The sequence below is a fragment of the Augochlora pura genome, chromosome 3 (genome assembly GCF_028453695.1).
Source record: "Augochlora pura isolate Apur16 chromosome 3, APUR_v2.2.1, whole genome shotgun sequence".
In the NCBI taxonomy this organism is placed as follows: domain Eukaryota; kingdom Metazoa; phylum Arthropoda; class Insecta; order Hymenoptera; family Halictidae; genus Augochlora; species Augochlora pura.
The window spans coordinates 3262405-3285973 of record NC_135774.1 but is presented as its reverse complement, the minus strand read 5'-3'; the positions used below and the strand labels follow the sequence as shown (position 1 = coordinate 3285973).

The window sequence follows — 23569 nt, the reverse complement described above, 5'->3', positions numbered from 1 at the left end:
GGGGCGACCGATTCCACGGCGTTCCCTAATTGATCTTAATCATCCCTAATTGCTCGCGGAACTTACAGCACGATAAGAGGATCAGGATCCCGGCGGAGGAATTTCGGGTAATAGGATCCCCCCCCCCCCCCCCCTCCCCCGGGTTTCTCTTCTTCGCCGGGAGTTCGCCGGGTATCACGGAGCGTGTACTGGCTGGCGTCCCCGTGAATGACAGCCTCATTCAGACCTGGGCGGAGGAGGGGTAGCGCGGCGGGGGTGTCCCCGAAACGCCCTCCGACGGCTACCGGGGGCCCGAAAACTCGGTCCCACGCACCTGGGTCCCTCGGCGACGGGGCCCTGCGCCGCTCTCTGTGGGGCCCTTTTGTCATGGTAATGCCGCGCAGACCCGGCCCTCCCCCCGGTCCCCGCCGCTGTCGCTCTACCCCTCGCCCACCCTTCTGCCACCGAGGGACCTACACACCCCTCCCTCGATTCTCCCCCCGGTGCTACCCTCGCCGCGGCGAGCCGACCAGGTGTTCGATCGTTGTGCCCCGGAGGAGCAGGAGTTCCTCGGGACCCTCTGTCACCCGATCGGCAGGGAGGGATCTCTCTCTCTCTCCCTCTCTCTCTCTCTCTCTCTCGCTCGCTTGATCCACGGCTACGGCCGAGAAACCGGGGGATCCTTGACACAAAGGGGGTGAACAGGGGGTGGGCCGGACGGGAGGGGAGCACGCGCGAATATCCTGGAATGGCGGCGAGGGCAACTATGGTTTTGCTTCGAGTCTCTCGACACCGATCCCTGGAAACACGCCGGAATCTCCGGTGCGACGCTGTGCGAGCAGAAATTCTTTGGCGACGCCTTGCGGAGACCGAAGTCGGGAAAAGACTTGTATACTGCGTCGGGGGACCTATTAGGACTCTGGGATCCATCGACGAGGTTGCCGGGTGGACTGCATTGCGTCAGTTTATTCCAAGATACTTTTCAGTTACGAAGCGGAGATTTTACTTAGCCTGTAGCACTTGGCTGACGAAACATAGTAATATCGATATTGTCAATCATCATCGTCTCAATTGTTGTTATTCCTACTTATTAAGATACATTTATTGTTACATACTTATATATTTTTTTATAATTGTTAGCCATATTTTTGAATGATTGTTTTGGCTGTTATTTTATTACTTATTTATTTATATATTTATATTTTAGCCCCCGCGCTTAGCGGTTGAATTGTGACACCCCCGGGTAGCCTTTGTATGCCCGGGGGAACATTTATTGAAATAAATGTGTAATATCGACTCAATAATTCTTTAACAACAGTCTTGTTGCACTATTTCAACTACTTGACGGATGAAATAGATCCTCTAGATTAATTCCTCTGAACGAAGAGTTAAGAAACTCCTGGACTAAATCTAGATTTATTTTCAGAATCCTGGAACTCTGATACAGTCATAACTATATCGACTCAATAGCTCAGCAATTCTTACATCCTCCTTCTTTCTGCCTAGCCAATTAAATTGATCGATCAAACAAATAACCCCAAACCAGGTATCGTACAAGTAGCAAGCATGAAACGTCTGTCGTCGAGGTGTTAATTCCGACGGCTGGTGAARAGGTAACGAGGCTGCAGTTTCTTTTGAGTCGCCGCGTGGAACAGGAAGCCTGTCGATCGAGTGATCGTCACCGTATCGCAGCCGCGGGATCGCGCAACCTGTTGAAACGCGGATAGAAGACGCCGGCAAGAGCATCGACGGGGTTGACAAGCGGGTCCCCGGCGCGAARCCCGCGTCGCGGCGTCGGTTTCCGGTGCGTCGATCTGTCGATATCTTTTCAACGACTCAATCGGTCTCTCGGTGAACACGGGAGGCCTTGCGCGCGAGGGGGGGGGGGGGTGAGGCGGCGACGGAGGGCCGCCACGGCCGTGTAATATCGATGCGCAACCCCTTTTCCCGCTTCCTGACTTCGACCGGGGTGAGAGAGAGGGAGAGAGAGAGAGAGAGCCTCTCCTGCGATTGTGCGACCCCTCTGTTCGACGTCTCGCGGGCGAAACGACGCCGACACGGAGGAAAGCGCCTCCATTTCCTGGCACAGGTACCACTGTGTACCTCGCGTTGTCGCGCAGGATGGCGCCCGTAGCGGATGAGTACAATGTAAACTGTTCGGCGCGTGGTAGACCGGCTAGAAGCAACAAGAGAGCCAGCCTCGAGGTGGATACCGTTAATAGGATATTCATGGCGGATCAAGAGGATAATCGATCATTTAGCGGTCCGCCTTTATCGACGCGGATCGTCCGCTTTATTATTCAAACATTTTTATTCGCTAACCCTCCGCAGCCCGGCTACCACGGAGGGTCGATGAATCGTAGGCTCTCCCGGCGAGCTCTCTATCGTCTCGCGTTAAAATTCAACCGGGGACCGTCTTCGTCGTACTCCTCCTCCCCCCCCATCTTTGTTCGGCCATCAACCATTTCTATTTCGCCTCTTCCGGAAGGGGTCCGCTTAAAAGCTTTGATTTGTCACCGGGCGATTCGATCGCCGCCGCCGAATCGACGGAGACGGCAACCCTTCTTCTCCGATCCCTCCCTCCGCCTTCTTCGGGCCCTCCGGCCGGCGTTTCAGCCCTTATTCGAATTCTTATCGCGCCTCGCGCAATCTCGGGCTCGTTACAATTATTCACCCCTTTCGCAGCTTGCTGGAAAGAATACGCCCCATGGTTCGCGGCCAATTTGTCACAATGTCGCCTCGCTGGCTTTCGAGGCATGCCACCCCCAGCGCGAATCAATTAGGAAGTTAACCTCTTCGGCCCGCTGCGTACTCTTCTACCTTCGTTTGCGGTGAGAAAAATTGTACCAGAGTTGTTTCTTTTATTCTCTCATTGGCTCGATACACTGTTCAGTTTGTTTCTTATTTCCAGGAAAAATTGCAACTCTTGTCGACTTCTTAGTCGATGCTAATCAGTCGGTATATTCGTTACATGCATTTTGGTAGATTCTGCAAAGAGATAGTGACATTTTCCATCGTTAAACCTTCAACGTCATTTTATATAAATATAATACAATACGAATTCTGAAAGTAGAGGAACTTTATTTATTAAAAGATTAAATATTTTAGAATAATTATAATTAAATCCTCTCAAGCTTTATTATCGACTTGAGGTAATTAACCTCTTGCACTATGACTCCTTTCATGTTGCGTTTATTAGCACTTATTTGTCCTTAATATTTTCCTTAACAGGACCAGATAATTTTTGTTACTTGTATCGTCTTTATTTATTTCCTTTTCCAGACTTCGATAATAGAAAAATTTAATTCGATTTCGATTTAGAAGAAATTAATAATTTATTAAGTTAGTAGAGCTTGCGTGTAGAGCCCGACTCGTTATTATATTGCAAGGAGTTGAGACAGTTCAAGCTTTAATTACCTTTCTCATCGATATAAGAAGATTTCAAAGTATCATTCCATTCCTGCAAATTTAGAAACATTTTCTTACTGGGAATGTCTTAATTCACCGTGCATCTTTTCTTTAATTCTGAAATAGTCGTAGGTGGTAATTTCTTTCAGTTGACAGTAATCAAAGCCGACGGAAGAATCCGAAGACGTTTAAGGAACGAGCTCGCGGAAGGAATAAGTGTCGTGGCGAGGGTGTGGGCCGGTCGAAAAATATCGCGGTGGGGTAGTTTTCTCGGCGAACGGACAAATTCGAGGGTGTAGACGTTTGAATCCGTGCGGTAGGTAGCCGGCAAGGGAGTCGAGGATCGGTCTTTAGGTGGAGTTCGCTTCAGGGCAGAGACGGCAGGCGTCGCGGTAGCAGGGTTGGTTCCTACTGGCTCCTAATTGGGAGACCGGCAACTAACTCTCTTAATTACCGCCTCTACTTCCTCGCCTCTCCTCCGTCGGCCTCCACCTCCTGCGTCACACCACCTTCTCTCGTCGACCTGTCTCCACCTACTGCCGTTCTCTCTCCGGCTTCTCTCCCTTTTCTCTTCCGCTCTGCCCCGTTCTTCGCCCTCCTCTCTCTCTCTCTCTCTCTCTCTCTCTCACCCCGGGCCCGAGGTTTCTCTCCTACGCGTCTCTTATCCCCGTCCCTCCCCGTTCTCTCTCGTCTTCCCGTTCTCTCTCTCTCTCTCTCTCTCTCGTCCTCTCTCGGTCTCTCGCTCGCCCCCCCTCTCGCTCCCCCGCGTCTCTCGCGCGGCCTCTTCTAGCCAAGGGGTGCGCTGAAAGCTCCGGAGAAAAGTTCCGTCGACTTAATTACACGGAATAATCGCAGGAGCGCGCGCTGTACCTCGGCCGAGTCGCTGCGTCCATTCCCACATTACGAGATTTCTGATGTGCCACAAAAGAGCCTTTTCCCTCGCGGCCGTCCCTGCCGCCCTCTTGCCCTCCCACCCTCCCCGGGTGATTAGCCACGCGGCGTTGATTAGGAAATCAGATTTTTCCTCGACGAGACCTACGGTAAAAGACACCGAAGCGGCGCGCGCGCGCGCCGTCTCATCGGCTCACGGCGCAGCGGTATCGTTTCGCTACGGCTACGGCGTTGCAAACACCAATGGGAAATTTTCTCGGCGAACTGTCAGAGTTTGCAACTTGTTCGCGTCTGCCCCGAGGATAATGTCCGTTCCCGTGCATTGTTGCAATCGTGCGTCTGACACCGGCTGAAATCAATTCCGCGTGCCTGCAACCGTTGCCTTGGCTTGATTCCGCGGAAGATAACGCCCCCGCCGACGGGTTCGCGCTTAGATTTCCACGGATTTTGACCCCGGCGTGATCGCAGGAATTGCAGTCGCGCGCGAGCCACGTTTCAGTTTCTCTGCCTTTTTTCCGATCCTCGGGGAAGAGAACGTGTCATCCTGGTGTCTTTGTACGCTGCGTAGAGTTGGGGACTACTGAGCTGCTATTATTTTTGTTGCGAAGCGTCTTTGGATCTAATTATTAATTGAAGAATAATAATAGTGGCTTTAAAGTATATTAAGAAGCATTTAAATACCTTTAATTTTCTCTTGTGCTTCATTTATTTAATCTTTAAGGAAGAATTAATCAATTTTGTTTCTCCTACTTTACATGTCATCTGTTACTGTTCAATGAAAATTAATTCCGTCTAGCATGGCATCTACGTATAAACTCAATATAATAAAAAAAATTATTTTGCCAAATCGCACCTCAATAATTTAATTGTTACATTCTTAAATGATCCACAAAATTCTAATCTAAAAACGCGCCTATTATTTTTCTATTCAATAAAAAAATTGCAAGACAAAATAGAATGTCAGATGACATAAAAACATTCGATTCAGGCACGATGAAATTGTCTATAAACATCGTCGAGCAACACGCGCGCGTTAGTCGAGCCCGTGGCACCAACAACCGCGGTCGATTTTAATAAAAATCGTGCCCGCCGCGTCGCCCGCGTTTTCCCAAGGATCCTCGATGGCCTCCCGGGGGATCTGGATCACCGGCGAGACGATTCTCTCGGCGAGTCGTAAAGTTCTCGTTACACGTCATTGTTGCAGAAAGGTGAATAAGGTGCGAACGAGGCGCGGTGTCGGCGGGTGGCGTCGGTAATCTTCCGAGATCTCCAGCTGCCCCCGTCGACGGCGACGTCTTCATCAACGGCTGCCACGAGGATACACGGGTCCCTCCGCTTTTGATTCTGGATCAGAAGCGGTTCTCGCCAGGCTCTCTCCCGGGGAAAGTACGCCAAGATTTCCTGATAGTCCTGGCCTTTGTCCCGCGCCGGGAAAAAGAGATTCCGACACCCCCCCGCCCCACTCGCCCGCCCTCTCTCCGGAAAACAGCCAGCCAGCCGAGACACGGCGTCTTCTGTCCTCCTTTCGGACGGATATCGATCCTCGCGACCCCGCGATCCCGATTACGCTCGCGCGCTGAATAATTGGGCCAATGGAGCCATTATCTAGCCGATCCTGACGGCAAACAGGAACCCGCCGCCCCTTTGTTGCCCGGCCGAACCGGTCGCGGATTCTTCGGTTATTGGTTCGCTCTTAGCAGGCAACTGATCAACCTGTTGTTTCGACGTTTTTCGCTGTTGCTGTCGTGCTCGTCGATTCTGTTATCAAACCTAATATTGGACTAGTGAAAATATTCTTTAAGCCTAAAACTTCGAGAGTCGGAACATTTATTCATTGTTCAATGTGAGTGTAATTTAATTGGTGTAGAGATAGTGCGTAGTCGAACACAGCTGCAGATACAATTTAACCTCTTATACTACGATTCCTTTCATGCTGCATTGATTAGCATTTATTGTGTGCATTAATACTTTCCTTAATAAGATCAGACAGTTCTTGTTTCTTTTATTGTCATCACGTACTTCCGTTTTCAGACTTTAATAACAGAATAATAAATTTGATTTCAATTTAAGATAAATTAATAATAGTCGCGCATTTAGTAGATCTTTCATGAAATTTATATCACGAGTCTGACTCGTTATTATCGTGGGATTTATCTAGCTTAAATATATTTGTTGAAGATGAAAGTATTTCGTCAATTTCTTTTGGGCTATGTAGAACGTTGTATTTGATTTAAAGATATCTTTTAGAACCTTTGGACAGTACATTTTTAACAAATATTTTCAATTTTGTTACAAGTTTCTTATGGCCTCTGAGAAATTAAAATATAATGGAGCCTTAGGGTGAATATGTTTTGTAAATCACTGTGGAGCAACCTAGGCATTGGTTTAAATACAGAAACAGTTCCTATAGATTACAAACTGCATGAAATTATTGGAAAACAATGCACAATTTTCTTTCCTATATTCTTCGAGCCCTGCAACGATCTACAGATCAGGCGTCTTCTTAAAGCTTGCACAGTCTCTCTCAGTCTCTCTCAGTCTCTCTCAGTCTCTCCCAGTCTCTCTCAGTCTCTCTCAGTTGAGTTATTAGCGACGCACATAACGAAATAAAATTAACTAATCTGCGGCAAGAGAAAGGGTGTATTGTAGCCATCTGAATCGATTTCTTTAAGTTCGCCGGTACAATCGCGACGTACAGCGCGCGTCAGGTCAATTGTCAACAGCGCGGACAATGGAAATAAAATGAAGTAATCAGCACGGAGGGAAAGAGAGCATGATTGCCCGGTTAATGTGATAAAATCCAGCGGAATGGCTGGAGGCAAGAACCGTCCCGGGGATCATTAGTTAATAGCGACGGGGAACGTCGAACGCGAACGAGTTAACTCGTCGTCCCTCGGGTCGAGGCACTCCGTAGGAGCGGATCGCGGCGCGCGAGGAGGGGTTTAAGAGGATTCCGTGAAAAATCGCGACACGGTATCATTTCGCATAGCCTCGGCTCGGTCTGGTTGCTCGCGAGCCTATCCCCGGAGCACGACGGCTCCCTCTCTCTCTCTCTCTCTCTCTCTCTCTCTCTCTCACGAGCCTTGGTCGATACGAGAAGGAGAGTCTCTCCTCTCCTCTCTAGGACCGCGCTGGTATCCCGTCAAATGCCCTCGTTCTCCGTCCCTCTCGCGGGAACCCCTGCCAGAGCCGACAATAGGCTGCAGTAGTTCTCATTTGATTAATAACCCGCCCACAATGAGCACTCCCAGTGACTCTCAGTTGATTAACGATCGCCGCGGAGCATCACAATGCCGATGATGGCCGGTTGCGCCGGGCTGCGAATGCCGCGCAGCGCGCGATCGCCGATACGCGCCGATCCCCCTCGATCCCGGGGATCGATCCCGCGGAGATCACGCGCGGCCCTCGCCGGGGGCCGATCGATCGCGCGCGCGCGCGCACGAAGGAGAGGCTCAAGGCGGTCGGCCGCGCGCGCTCTTCCATGCGAGGAAGGCACCTGATTTTATTGGGCCGCAGGTAGCCGAAACTCGTTCGCAGCATATTAAATCATATACGCGACCGTTTCTAACCGCCTAACAATTTCGCCCGGAGGGGCCCGGATCGTGTCTGTCCAGCGGGGAAATTCGATTAGCATTCAACAAAATATTAATCTTCACGGCTGTGTTTGCACGAGCCGCAGCTACACCCGGTCGACGAGCTTTGTCGAGCGCACGGGATTAAATAATATTCGATGCCGGCCGTGGGTTCCTTTGTCGCGGCGAGCTGACCGCTGCGCGAGGAGGCTGCGAGATATTTTTGAAAAATTCGTGCCACCTCCGAGGCGCTGGAAAGGCGTCGCGAAAATTCATTCTGCCGCGTCGAGAACGGCCGGAGTAATTTTTACTTGGATTAGTTAAGAACTGACAGAGGGGTTGGAAATTCTTGGGAATACAATGTTCTTTGGTGCAGAAGGCTTGATTGGAATTTTACTATTAAAACAGGAGCTTTTAACACATTCGCATCGGGAAACGAGCATTCTCGTTTTAAAAAGAAAAACGTTGTCGTCGGGCAACGCGAATTCTAGAATATCTTTACGTTGCTAGAATGCCCCAATTTATACGAAAATTTAAGGCGAAATATCCCGATGCGAATGTGTTAACACATTAAAAGCGGGGGATCATGACGAAAGTATGCTAGGTAACGTTTCAAACCACAAAACATACTAAATACAAATGTAAAGTGGCGCATGGATTGCGCAATGGGGTTGCAAACCGTACTAATACGACTCCCACCTTTAAGCTACAGTCGAAATAAATCGTAGTACTACGACTCCCGCCTTTAATGTGTTTAGAATCAATTACTGCTCTCATACAGTCTCTAGACTTGGAAGATCATTCACGAAACCATTTTCCTTTGGCATCGACTGCTTCAAGGGAGCAGGAGCCCCGAAATTGCATCTTGCTCCGTGTCGGCTGCTGCAAAACAGGACCAGAAGTTGAAAATTATTACAAACGGAAGAAACGCGCGGCACCGGAGCGACAATCGGAGTGTCACGTTGCTGGAAGAGAACAGGTACCATTGTCGAGGGAATCGCTCGCGCAATTGATCGATCCCCGGGCAGATCCGGGCGTAGATCGTCCGTGACAGCGTGCAAGGTGTACACTCGCGAGCATTCGGGGATCGGTCCTGGATGCGGCGTCGCCACCGAGGGGAGAGAACGCGTCCCCCTTTCCCCCCGGAGCGACGTCGCTAAGATGGCCGCCTTTGGGAGCGTATCCTATGTCGTGGGAACCTTTTTACCAACTGGAGCACGACGGGCCTGTACGAGGGCTCGCAGGAATCCGAGCAGGTAGTCTCACGTGCACGGCTACCTACCTACCCCGCTTGTGAGAAAAATCGTTTCGGTCCGTCGTTGGATTTGCGACGGCATGGCGGCCCCGTCCTTCCTGGGATTTGGTGCGGGGATGCTTCCCGCGTCGCGATCCCGCTTCACGGAGCTTGGCTTTCTCGGAATCGGTCGCTGCGACGCCCTCGCAAGAGCGAAGCAGTTCGCAGCATTTTCGGGAAATGTTACCTCGCTGCGAGATCTTCTTCCGGTGGAAAATAAGAGGGTGATCGATACTTTGAACGGAATTGCGTCAGAATTGTTTCTCGTATTCGAGTGTTAGCTTCTTGATTTCTTCTGAATTTTTATAGCAAGAGTTGCGAATGAGAAGATTGGTTTATAAATGATTTTTTAATGAAGACACTGGGGATCTACAAGGGTTGTTGGAACACAGAGATTGCAAAATATAGAAACGAGAAATGGATATTCCAGAATAAAGTCTAACACATGCAGCATCCTTAGTACTTGCTGCAGTATTTCTGCAGACAAGATGCCTTCAAATGCAAGCTGTTCCAACTAAAACCATTTACCCTTAACCTAAAGCCAAGTATAATCTAGCTTTGTCACTCATCCAATCTATCACCTAAAAATCACGGAAAAATCTCCTCACTGTATAAACACGGGAAACCTGCTCTAACAATTGCAGTTTATGCAGTGTTGGAGTGTGCACCGAAATGCACAATACATACGCATCAGGAAATGTGCCGTCTTGACCTGATGTTTATTGCACCACCATTTGCAGCAGATTAACAGTTCCCTAGTCTTCATTGTTTTAATATAGTCATAAAGCTTAATATTGTGTTACGTTCAAATTGGAATAAATTACATTGATATACGTTGATTTCATTGACGCGTGGAGTCGGAGTAAATTATTTAAAACATAAGATACAATTTCATCTCCCAACCTCGTCATCCCAACGTGCAGGAAATCCAAAGGTGTAAGAATCTCCATGGGTTCCCAGCCGGCGGACAGAAGAACTAGGCGCGAACGAATTAGCGAAGTCGATAAAGCACGAACATTAAAGGCGGCGGGGTGCGAGGTCCCGCGAGATGATCGTGATTCCTCGTCGGATGAAAATTAAATGATTTCTCGAGGAGGGCGGTGGAGGAGGAGGAGGTGGTTGCACGGCCGGATGAGCCGGAAAGCGGGTTCCTTCGGGGACGCGGAAAGTGGCAGGCATTTATCGGGCGCCGGGGGCGGCGGTGGTGGTGGTGGTGGTGGTGGTATCCGGCTGGATATCGCGGGCGAAAAGTAATGATTAAGGGGCCTCGTCGGATGTTCGCGGAAGGAATTGTGTTTCGGCGGTGTTCGCCGGCGCAATCCCCGGCGGAGACCGCCGCGCCGCTGTGAATCGGGGACGCGCGGATCCGCAGCGCGCGCGAGAAGCATCGGCGCGATGCGCCTCGAGAATGGGACAATAAATCGGTTTCACGCGGCGGGACAATGGGCGCGACAATTAGCAGCGTCGACACTAATTCGGACTAATTAACAACCGTGGCGCGCCGGGGATACGGGCGACAGTGGAAAAAGTTTCGAGGAGCGGCAGACAATGGGGCCGCGGAATCGGCGAATCATCGACGATGCCTCGTTATTAACAGGATGACGCCGCTCGCGACTCGCTGGATCGGTTTAATTACGTCTAATTAAGGGTGAGGGAGGGATTATCGCTCCGCGGTTTCCGTTCCGTGGAACGCTGTCTCCTTTCTCTTCCCTCGCCCCCCTCCTCCCCTGTCCACACCCCCCTGGTTTGAATCCCCCGCGCCACTCTCTTTCATCAGATCGTTTCGATCTTCGCCGATCGATCTCGTAAAATTCGGCGCGTCGATACGATTAGAAGAGCGCCGATCCGCGGGTGGTGGGGACGCGGTGGAACACGGGGATCCACGAAATATTTGCCGTGAGAATTGATTATCGGCGCTCTCGGCGAGCGACGCGATATGGAGATGCGACCGGACGAATCGGTTTTGTCCATACAATCGCGATAATAAATACCGCAGAGACCAATGCGCGTTAATTAATGCAGATGCGCCGGCACGGATTACGGAGAATTTGCGTTATTTGACGTAGGCACGGCACCGGACCGCTCACGCGCACCCGTGTTTTGCCCGCCGATGAAGAACCCACGCGCTTATTGGCCAGCCTGCTCGTACGCGCGGGCTGCTAACATCGTTACCGTTCTCACTACGAATTAACGGCCCGACGCACCTGTTCGCCTCTCCTCCTCCTCTCTCTTTCTCTCTCTCTCTCTGCGACTCTCAAATTTTGCTATTTAAAACCTGCACACGTTTCCTCTTGCGCCATCTTAAATACTCTGCCGATCTTCGACCAGATGTTTGCCAACTGCTATTAAACGGGGACGTTCGCGAACTATTTCATTTTTAGGACACACGTTGCAAAGCAGACTTTAATTTTTCCTTTTAACATTATTGATATTAAGCTTTCTGATTTATTGAGAAGCATTCAAAATAATTTAAATCCTTGACTCTCTTAGTACCGAACAACGATAGTTGTTGGCTATTGTTATTAAATTCAAAAATTCAAATTCATTCCTTATTTCTTCTTTTAATTTTGTTATTTATCAGGCTTTTCAAAATTCATTTTCTTTCCGAAACTTTATCGAACCTCATCAAAGGAGTTTTAAACATTTCGCTGCGATACAGACTCTATTGGCCGCTGCAAAGAATGGCCAAGTTCCGATCCTTCGAGTAATCGAGTCCTGTTCGTCTGCTATATCGTGCGACCCGCGACCGAGCCGCATCGAGGTCGCAAATCGCGAGCCGCTGATTTAATTTCACAATGGTTATATATTTGTCGCGCGGATCCGCGGGACCTTAATTTCCCGGGGTTTCTGGGTCGCGTCGCGTCGGAGCCGGAGGACTCTCGGCTCTCTCTCTCTCTCTCTCTCTCTCTCTCTCGAGAGAGAGAGAGAGAGAGAGAGAGAGGAGCGCAGCCTTGCAGAGGAGCAATCACGGCGCAAGGAAGGCAGGGTAGAAGACTCGGGTCCGCCTAGGCGGAGGCAGAAAATCCCGGCGATCGCGCTGCGGCTTTCGTTCCGGGAAAGGGACGAGATGGAAAAAGGAGAGCGGAGCCAGAAGAAGCGGTAGACGAAATGTAAATCCAGCGGCGGCGGTGGTTCCGAGATGGGGTGGTGGGACGGGGGGGGGGAGGGGGTGGGTGGAACGATGCTTAAATTTCCGATATTTTAACCGGCGGCCGCGGCTTACTCGTGCAACAAGTCCTTTCTCCTCGGTTGCCTCTGAAAGCCCGGCTAAGTAATTTCGGTTACGCCATCCGGCTCGCGGCTTCCGCGCTGCCACAGACGGTTTTCCACCCCCCCCCCCCCCCCCCCCCCCTCCGACTAACCCACCCGGCGGTACTCCTTCGCCGCGGTTTTATCCGTTCTTTTCTTGGCTCGGTCTTACCCCGTTTGTCCGCGCGCGTAACAAACTACGGCCCTCGAACCGAACCCTCCGCGCTTTATCGATCCCCCGATTCCTCTCCGCGAGGACTCGCGCGGCGAGACCAGGCTTGTTCCTGCAATCGCTAGGCTGTGAACTTTGCAGAGATCCGTAGTGTCTTGTCACGTCTCGATTATGATGAAGAAATTTATTCTATCGTTTGTAACCCTTTCGCTTCGGCCGTCCAGTCCGTCCAAGTACTGTCACTGAACGGAAGCGCGCGCCGCGAATACGTGCAGTATTTATGCAATCTTTGCTACAATATAATGAGTATCATTTACGTCTTTGGTATGAAAACATTTATAACTTACAATTCTAACTTTTATAACTTTTACTATATTATTGTAACTTTTATAACTCACCCACGATATTGGGTACGCCGCTTATAAACGGCGTTCGTACCCACAGATTATATTGTACGCGCCGCTTATAAGCGACGCTCGAAGCGAAAAGGTTGAAGAAATAGTCCTTATGATTCTAATAACTTTGAGACAAGAATTGCGGAAAAAATGATTCCGATTGGTTCGATAGATTCGCTGTTAATATACAAGTTGGATCGACTTGGGTACTCGTGCAAGTTAGATTACCGTCCCCTGTATTCAGTATAAATAGTCCAAGATTCACAGTCTAGCTTGCTAAAAGCTTGGCAGATAGCAGAAGCATTTCTATTCCGGGCAGGAAGCTCGAGGCCGGTCGTTCACGGTGTGATTATTGCAACAGCGAGCCTGTCAGGAACTTTTATTAAATATTTTCGTAAATATCCTTTCGCGGCGAGCTCGCGAGCGGTAGAATGAAATTCCGGCGACTTGCGTTCCATCGAACTTCTGCTCTCTCTCTCTCTCTCTTCATCTTTCTCTCTCTTGGCACAAGGCAGCTATAGGCGAAGTTGTTCCCGAAACTCGGATTAACCGTCGAGAAGTGGAAGTTCGTGGCGGCGGTGCTCCCCTGCAAACTTCTGCTGCTGCTCTCACTCTCTCCGTCTTACTCGCTCGCTTACTCGCTCGCTCGCTCGCTCTCTCTCGGGTCCCTCTGTTTTCCGATTGCACGCGCGAGCGGGCGAGGCGGGTCGAGGCGGGTTGAGGCGGGCAAAGCGAGTTCGCGAAAGGGAACAGATGCAGCGGCAGCTCGGTGTTTAGGGATAATTGCGATTGGTCGAGAGGCCATGGGACGCTGCCGCGCTGCCATGTGTCTACCGAACTACTTGAAAGTTCGGCGCGGCACGGCGCGACGCGGTCGACGAGAGAGGGCTCATGCTAATAGCGGTCCATGGGACCGACGACGGGAGTGTGTAAGCTAGCGGGTGCACAGCCTGGACGCGCGCGTGCACACGTTTCACGCGCCACGGATCAACTCGAACGGGAGAGAACTTGGTTATTGGAACCGAGGAAGTGTAACGAGTTTTCCCTCCCCCGGGGCAGTTCGCGATGATTAATTTCCAAGATTACTGCCGCGATATTTCGCCTTCTTTAAGAGCCGAATAGTTCCGCAGGACTTGCGAACTGATCCACCGTGCATGCTACGCCGACTTCTGCGTTTCGTAATTGTCGGAGGTAATTCGACTACGCGGGAGTCAAAGGAGCGCGTTGATTCGATCGCGAAATGCTTTCGTTTCGCGTCGGCCAAACCTGTTGGGTTTTATAAACCGTGAGCTGCTGAAGCGGAAGATTTAATGGCAAGTCTTGGCTCTGTCGCAAGGATAGTAAACACCTTCTACGATTTTATGAACACTGCGATGGGGATTTTTAGAGTTTATATTAAACTTTGATAAATGTGACGAACGAGGTCCCTGAAAAAGCTTCTGACAATCTGGATTAATTTATGCTTCCATAAAGCCTATAAAAATTGAGACATTACTGATTTATACTAGGAGATTAAGAGCGCAATCTCTAGTGATCTCAGAGAAACAATTCTTAATTATGCCCCTATAGAACCCTGAAAGATGACTGCTGTCTCTTAGCTAGAGATCAAGAGCGTCAAGCACAAAGGTCTTGAAAAGCCTGTAAAACACTCGAACATACCCTTACAGAAAAATCCTTCTCACGCCGAGACTAAATCACCCTTTCATGAAATCTTGAAAAATATCACAAGTAGCCACTGTTTAGCTATAGATCGACGCTATGAAACACCGTGTTCTAAAAAAACTCCTCGAGACACAGTTTGGAACCGTGCTTGCCTCGATCCAGCCCGGCTGTTCCCGGCGCGGCCCGAAGACGGGTCGCGAAGACGAAGGGGTCGGGGGAGGATCGGCCCGGCCGAGATCGATGATCGACGGGTCGGATCGAGAGAGGTAGGCGCGGCTTGTGCGAAACAGGTCAACGCACTTCGGGAGGCCCCCGAACCAGCGCGACGGTGACGGGGAGAGAGAGCAAACGTTTGCCGTTACCCAATCAAGCCAGCATAATGCCGGGTCCCTGGTATACGCGCGGCCAAACAGCCTACGGGGGTTTCACGATACACCATATGTACCAACACACCCTCGTGTTTAGCCGCGCCATTGGGAGCCGAGCGGAGCCCGGTAGCCCGCGATTCTAGTCCTCGAGGAACTGGATCGACCAGCAGCGAGCGGCGGCAGCGGCGGCAACAGCCACCTGGGCCGCGCAGGTTCCGTCGCTCTAGATATACAAGCGCGCACACGAGGCAGCGCGGCGGCGTTCGCGCGAGCGCCGCAAATATTTTCTTAAGGTTATGTTTGCTGGCCGGCTGATGTACTGGCACAGATTGGATTTGAAGTTTATAGGGCGGAAATTCTTTGGGGAGCCGACCTTCCCCGGGGATCGCGAGAGCCGGACCGCGACGAAAATTCCCCGGCTTCCTCCTCGCCTAAGGGCGCGGCGATAGTTAAAAATTCATCGGCCAGGTTCGATTCCACCCCCTCGGCGAGCTCTTGACACTTTGTTGGGTTAGCTAGTTTGCCCAGAACGCACCCCTGGGACGGGACTGTGTCCTAGGCGCGTGTGTACGCAGGCGTTTAGCTCCTAGTCGGCATCGTTGCGCTTAGAGCTTTGGCAGTCTGTTGGTTCGAGCATAAAGTGCTACACGGATTTCGTACAATATAGATACGAGTCGATACTCTATCTTACGATTATAGCAGCTGCCTCGCCCTAGTTACGAAGCGTTGGCGAGTCATTTAGCTTCCAGATTGGCTATACTACTCTATATACTCTTTAGAGAAGATCGTAGTAGCCAGAATTCTAGAAGAAGAACCGAACGAGTAGCTGCTTTCCACTAGTTACGAAGCGTTGACGAGTCATTTAGGTTCTACATTGACTATACTACTCTCTATACTTCATAGAGAAGATCGTAGTAGCCAGAACTCTAGAAGAAGAACCGAACGAGTAGCTGCTTTCCACTAGTTACGAAGTGTTGACGAGTCATTCAGCTTCTAGATTGTCTATACTACTCTACCATATATGCTATCTAAAGAAAATCGTAGTAGCCAGAATTCTAGAAGAAGAACTAAACATACGATCTCTTCATTTCTCATCGTAGACGCGAGTCCAAGTCGACTCAAAAGTAGCATAACGAACGAGGTCTCTGTGCGAGCCTGATGGTCCAGGCGATTCTTCAATCGTCCTCTAACTTCGTGAGCGTCCGCGGCTCGCCGCGCGTTCGCCGGCCGATCTCCCACGATCGTTGCCGGTCCGGAGGCGGCAAAAAACGAGAATGAAGAGCCCGAGCGGAGGCGTAGACGACGAATTAGAGATGCAGAGCCACGTTCTCGCTCGTCGGGGATATTAAGCCGAGTCCTTAGCTTGATGGATGAAACGGGACTTACGTTACTACCCGGTATCCGGCGGTGTCCGTGTCCGTGCATCATCAATAACTGCCTCTCCCTTTCTCTCTCGCCGGGGTCGGATTCTCTTCTCTCTCGGTCGCGACTCACGGATCCTCTCGGATCCTCTCGGATCCCCGCGCGCTCGTCGGCGGGTTGCGCGCGCGTTGAACGCGGCCGACGGGGACCGATATGCGTGACCCGACACCGTATCGAAGGTGTAACGTTTTTCGGCCGCGGGAGGAGACACACGCTGCTCGGTCGTCCCGCTTGTCATTTGTCATGGGATACGTGCCTAATGACGCCAGCCTCGTGATTATGAAATAATGGTACCTGTCCGGACGACGGTGCTCCGGAGCCTACTCCTCCTCCTCCTCCTCCTCCCTCCCTCCCGCCTAGCTGCCAACACCTAGCAGTCTGCCAGCCGTTAATGGCGTCGCGTAATCGTCGTCGTTAAGTCGACTCACGCCGCTATCTGTCCCCGGCGCGGCCGTCCCCGCTGTCTTCCCGATTATTTGTTGCTCCCGCGATGCTCCGTTTACCCCGTGACCATGGATCCCTGGAATTTTTATCTCGCCGGCTAACGACCGGGCTTCACGGCGCCGAGGATTACTCTAAACCGATGATAGCTCGCTCCTTTCGGCTAAGGAGCCGGCACTCGTTACCGGGGATTCGCGAGATCGGGGATTATTTGTTTGGAACTGCGGTCCGCTGTTCCCGCTACTCTTATTGTTGTTCGCGATTCTTTGCTGCAACTTCCGCTGACAGATTACGTCTTGTTTGTAGTAAGCTCGAATGTTAGTGTCGCTCGATTGCTGGTTATCCTTCTTGGAGCGATGGGGGGTGAATTGGTGGATGGAATCGACAATCTGGATGGATTTTTTTAAGATTTTTATTAACACACCGACCGATAGCTTATAAATCGACTTTTACCCCCGACTGATAGCCTGCGTATTGGTTGTTACGGTAATCGATAATTTTATACCTATTATTGATATAATTGTGTTAGACTGTAACATAGTAAACTTCAATATTATTATACAATCTTTTTAGATATTATTTCTTTCGCAATTAATAATATAGATAAAATCAAAATAGAGACGAAAATTTAACATTGAGCCAAATTTTCACGACCGGTCGATAAAGTGTTAAGAAGACTACAGATCTTGTAACTAATAAAATTGAAGTAGTGATTGGATTTAGTCTTTAATTAAAACCAGGTCGTCCCCATAAGCGTAGAATCTGACAAAATTAATTCTCACAAATGTTCTCATCAGATTGCCTTTACATAAAATAAAATTGTCTTCGCTATCTATAAAATGCAGAAATCCCTAACCCCTTCCCGTACCATTTTCTTTACAATGACTGTGATTAGAATTTTGTCCATCACACTAAATTCTTAAAAAAAAAAAAGAAAAAGAAGGAATTTCATATTTACTATTTGCTTACATCTACTTTAATATTTAAATATTGCTAACAAGAGAATAATATTTAATTCCTGCTTAAAGGAGGGGATATATATTCATACCTAACATGTTATTGTTATAAATCTCCATCGCGAGTCCAACTCGTTAAAGTACGGCAAAGGGTTAATAATTTTAATCAGACGACAGTCAACACTGTATAGTACAATTCTGTACAGTAAAACACCGCTTTCGAATGGTTTCGCTATTTGTCGACCGATCACCTCGCTTTCGACATAATTCCATAAAGTAATGCAGTCTGGTACACGATTCCGTCGAGCAAGAAGGGTTGGAACGAGCACGGAGCATCCAGCCGGCAGACCGTTCGGAAAAATGTGCGCGGGGGCGTGATTCGTGATTTCGAGGACGCTAATGTCGGGAAGAGGACGGTAGAGATGGTCTCGCGAGCGATTTGGCGAACGGTGAGCCGATGCACGCGGCACCGCGGTATAATTACTGGTCGTATGTATCAGACACGCAATCAAGAATGAATTATCGCGGAACCACGCCTCCTGCCAGCGCTCCGCCGGGCACAACAATGCCGGCGCATCACGAGCAGCGACCCGACTGTCGATGATGTGTGTTAATAGTCCCCCGTGGCTTTCGCCCACAGTATCCAGATCCCGTGACACGATTTTTTCGCGCGCGCGCCCCCTCCGGGCGATTCACGCTACCTCGTTTCCACGTTGCGAAAATGAAAACGCTCTCGACCAGCCCCCCGGTCGACCTTTCCGAACGTCTGAGCAGATCTCTCCCTTGTATCACGCGCCAACCGAAAAACAATGGTATAGCCCGAACGTTTTCGAAGTGCTCGCGCGCAAATTCTCGAATATTGATTAAATTTTCGGCGGCCGTGCGCTCGACGGGGGTGGATGAACGCGGTCCGCGGAGTAAAAATGAAACGATATTTAATTCAGAAACCGTCGGAAACGTTCCGGCCGCGGGTCTCGCAATGCCCGGATAATTAATTGTTTAATTACGTTTTCGCGGTCCGGTGTAACACGCTTAATTTGCCAGTAATAATTTCATTTAATATTCATAATTTAATTTGTCAGCGCGACGGCGGGACCGCCGGCGCGATGAACTCGCCGTTACGCGGCGACAAATCAGCCACCGACGGTCGACGTTTTCTACGATATTCCGGTAAAAATTGGCGAACGGTCGCGATATTATTGAGTCGAGCAAGAATCCATGGCGATATTGATGGTAATTATTATTAATAATTATTCGTAAAAAGCTTCACCCCGTACCCTAATTTATAATCACTAGACCGTGAATTTCGAGCATTTAAAATTGATAGCTGAAATTTTTGAGATATTTATAATTTATTTCCAATTCATTAAAATATCTAAATAAATCCGTGGTATAATAATGATCCAAGGATGCAGAGGTCCGTGTCAATTCCGCAGCTCATCAAGACCAGCCGTGGTCGGACCGAAGGGTTAACCAGCCCTTACAGCCGGAGCGTCGAATAAAAGTGTAAGCCTCCCCCATTAATAAATTCCGATCGGAAGGCAGGGGCGGCGGCCGAAAAATCGCCATTAAATCTGTTCTTACCCCACCGGACGAGCCATGAAACGCGCTGCCCCGAGGTGTTCCCCGTAGCTACCGAAGGAAGGAGCATACGCTGCGAGCCAGAATTCCGCGCCACGATTCCTGGACCTTCCCACCTACGGCTTTTTTCCCCATGGGTCTGGAACGCTGCCGGATGGCCCGGGCTAGTCTCGACCCATAAAACCCGAAATAACTCTCGGACCCGAGCCACCCCCCCGGCCGGACAATATCGGACGGTCGCCCCCGCGGGCCGCGGAGGAGGGGGGAGGCGGACGGCGAGGACAGGAAAGGAAGACGGAGGGAGGGCACGTAATAAATTCGCAATTTCCTTATTACGGGTAATGCCCCGGTCGGCGGGTGAGCTCGCATAAATATCCCTGGTTCCGGTGATCCCGTGACTTCCGGTCAGCCGCAATGACTTACGCCGGTCGAAGGGTGGGCGGCAGGAGAGAGAGAGAGAGATAGCCGGATAACCACCCCCGCGGGGGTGGGACGCGGCTGGCCGGCTCGTCCGCAAAAGAGGGCGACGCTCGCGATGGAATTTGTCCCCGACGGGTTCCGCCCTCGGATGACCGCTGATAAATTTACTAGATCCTCCTTCTTCTATTGCTACATCGTTCCGCTGTGCCCATGTTGGCTTCGCTTCTTCGTGCTTTCCGTCCCCCGTACTCCTCTCTCCCGGCTCTCCGCGACGTTATGATCTCGGGTAATAACAGATCCGCGATTTCTGTCTCATTCTCGTCGTTTTTACAGCATTACCAAACTATCGAGGAACGTTTAAATTTTTCCAGAGTCCGTGCAACAAACAAAAATTTGGTGAGTCTTGAGAGTGGTATCGGAGACGTTTGAGACGCCGGTGTACGAAAAAAGTAATGGAAAAAGCAGGACAGAGAACGGGCGCTCGTAGATTTGTTAAGCAGCTCCGTGCGGTATAAAGGAATTTTTCGCGATACTCTTAGGCCCGTGTATAGGACGGCTTTGTTTGTCAGACAGCAGACTCCGAAACAGAAACGATAGCGCTTTGAGCCCCGAGTCGCACGAAAGTTCGCTCTCCGGGCCCGAACGCGCGGAAGGCAATTTTCAACCCCCTCGTTCCTCGGCTGTCTGGCATCGGTTCTGTTTGTCATATCGCATCTCCGACAGAGAAGTTGCCCGAGAGGGGTAGGAACGGAGAGCGCGAGAAACCTGCAACCTGGCGTTCTTTCCACCCCTTCGACAACCGAAACCGTGGAGGAACTTTTCCATATGAGAAATTGTGCTCGGCTGGCTTTGCGGAGATTTCGGACCGCTCTCTCACTCTCTCTCTCTTTCTCTCTCTCGTTTGCTCTCGTTCCGCTCTCGATACGTTTCGCTACGCGGAGTTTAATTCGTCGAGTGGCTTTGATCCTCGCGTCCTCGCGGGGAAGCAATAACCTTAATTGGTTCCTTCCGTGCGCTTTATTTTTCACGGTGGATTAAAAGTTCTCCCCCACCCCTCCCCCCTCCGTGATCAAACGTCGCGGGTTGTATCGTCTTATCGATGATTAATCCCGCGAGTGGATAATTCGTCGATCGGAAACAACCGCGATTCAATTTCCAACGCGGAGGAGCACGATCTCTCTACCCCCTCTCCCACTCTCTCTCTCTCTCTCTCTCTCTCCCTCCCTCGATCCCGCTCTTTCTCTGTCCCCGAGCACACGTACCCGCGGGGGACGTCCATTCAGCGTGCTCCGCGACAAAAACTGCTTTATCCAGCGGACGATAAATCGCGGCCGCTGATTAACAGCCTAAATCGATCGCGATAGTCTCGGTGCTCCGTGCGGGGCTCCGAGCGCTCGGCCGCCATAAAGTTTCACCTCGATCTCGGTGTCTAAACTCGCCCCCATTAAATTACCCCTCGTTGTGCCGAGAGAGAGAAAGAGAGAGAGAGAGAGCGCGCTCAGTTTCCATAAAACACGAGGCATATATTTATCCTCGGAATCTCTCCCCAAGGTACGATCGTTCCGACAATCTGTTTCGTTTATCGCGCCGTACAACCAAGCCGCCCCCCTCCGCGGGCCCTTCATCCCTCGCGACGAGACACCGCTTCCGGCACGGCTAAACATCCGGCGAAATGATTTTTCTCCGCCGGTCCTTCTTCCTTTTTTTTTTTCGCGGAGGTCTCCGCTCATCCCTCCGAGCGCACCCACGCATCCGTCCGCAGGCTTGGAGGGGGGTCGGGGGCGGTAGGAGGGAGACAAAAAAATGGGTGTCACGCTCCAATAAAACAAGCAATATCGCGATGTCCCAGGGCTAAAGGAGGTCCTGGGACGTTCCCGGCGGGGGGTCCCCGGGGCGTCCCGGTGCGCAAGGTATATTGCTCCCGGATCATCGCGCCTGCATCGCATTATGGGGATGATATCACCCTTTTCCACACGTACGAGCGGACACGCGCGCGCGCGCCCGCCCGCCTTATATTCTTCCTCGGCACAATACCGAATCGCCGGGAACGACGCCCCGATACGACGAGTATGAGAAACGTGCGGCTGTCTGCGAATTTTTGCGAGCAGACCCGCGCCGATCCGAGGACCGAAACCACCCCCCGCCCCCTACCCCGGCGCGAGACGCGGGCCTCCGCGGCGAAAGGGTGACGGGAATCTGTATATTGCGAGCTTAATATAATTCCTTTGTGACGCGGCGCGAACTTCCACGATTTATGAAATTTAGCAACGCTCGATCGGGGAGGACGCGGTAATGCCAGGCTGCCTCTCCGACTCGTTCGATTCTACGACCGAGGGCTGCCATCTTGGCGAGGGGTTGCTTAGGATCTTAGTCCGCCGGTCTCTTTCTCTCTCTCTCCCTTGCGAACGCGGGATTTGGGGAGTCGCCCTTGGAAGGGAGATTCTTTGAAGAGATTCTTTGATTGCGCAATTTTTATGATTGCTATCTTGGTATTTGTGGAATGGAGGAGATGCTTTGGGGGTTGGTTGGTTCGTCTCTCTTGAGTATTTAGCAACGACAAATTAATACAATTGGAAGAAATTACAATATTATTACAATTTAAATTTTATTATTTTTTAATTATATTATTAAGGAATTAATTAGGAATTAAATTGAAATTGAAAAGGAATTAAATTGGAATTAGTTAGAAGCCTGTATAGAAAGAAGGACAAACCTTAGAGAAAAATTCTCCTCTCGTGTCATTGATTTTTAGGTATTAATTAATTTGAATATAAATTGAATTATTTTTATATGATGAATAAAAATTTCATCGATGCTCTAAGAACTCGATTTCCTTCCTAGTGAAAATCAATCTCTGTCTTAAATAGCAAGAAAAAAAATTACGTCGAGAATCAGATTTTCTAATATCAATATAATAACAGTGATACGATTAAAGAATATAGTTCCAGTGTTACACATTAAATATCCCGCCAGGGCTCGCTGTACAGAGCCGCCCCACGACGGAACTTTGTCAGACGGTAGGATGAATCGGGCATCCGTCGCGCTCATGGGATCGCGACGCGGCGGTTTCGTGCTCGCGGGGAATGCACTTTGATCGTTAATTGGCTTCTCCGAAGCCATCTTGCTCGCGCGGCCGTTTAGCCAGGCGGATGAATCTTTCCAATTAGAGAGGCGGAGCCGATATTCCGCGATCGCGTTCGCGCGCCGTTTTCATTAAAGGACGCACGGGCGCGATCGATTCATACGTGTCCCGCGGAGCGATAAATGCCCTCGACACAGAAGGACAATCGCTCCGACGTGCCGCAGCCATTGATACCTTTGCCGGTGAGGGTTGGCGGGGGTGGGCATCGGGATGCGTGGCGGCTGCCAGGAAGGAAGGAAGAGAGACAGCGACGGGAGAGAGAGAGAAAGAGAGAGAGAGAGAGAGAGAGAGGCGGCGGCGGCACACGGCTACCGGGATAAAGGCCCGATCACGCGTGTAACGCGCGGATTATTAATCGCAGAATAATTTGACGCCCCGGCGACAGAGGCGGTGATGCACCCCCCGCCGGCAACCCCCTCCGGCGCCGTTCTTCATCTACGTTCAACCACCTCCAACCTCGATCGGCGACGCTCTCCGCGCGTCGGGCCCAGTTATTGGCTTCGCAGATTTGCGCTAATGTGTCTTCCGATAGTTCATAACGCTCGATGCTTGCCATTGGGGTGGCTCTCTCTCTCTCTCCCTCTCTCTCGCTCTCCTCTCCCTCTTTATCTCGGTCT

The 23569-nt window shown here is 50.6% G+C and overlaps 1 protein-coding gene across 1 annotated transcript in view; it reads left to right on the top strand.

Annotated features, from left to right (window-relative positions):
* Soxn (SRY-box transcription factor soxNeuro) overlaps positions 1–23569 on the top strand; it is a 401703-nt gene that overhangs the window by 122192 nt on the left and 255942 nt on the right. The gene's annotated exons all lie outside the window — the stretch shown is intronic.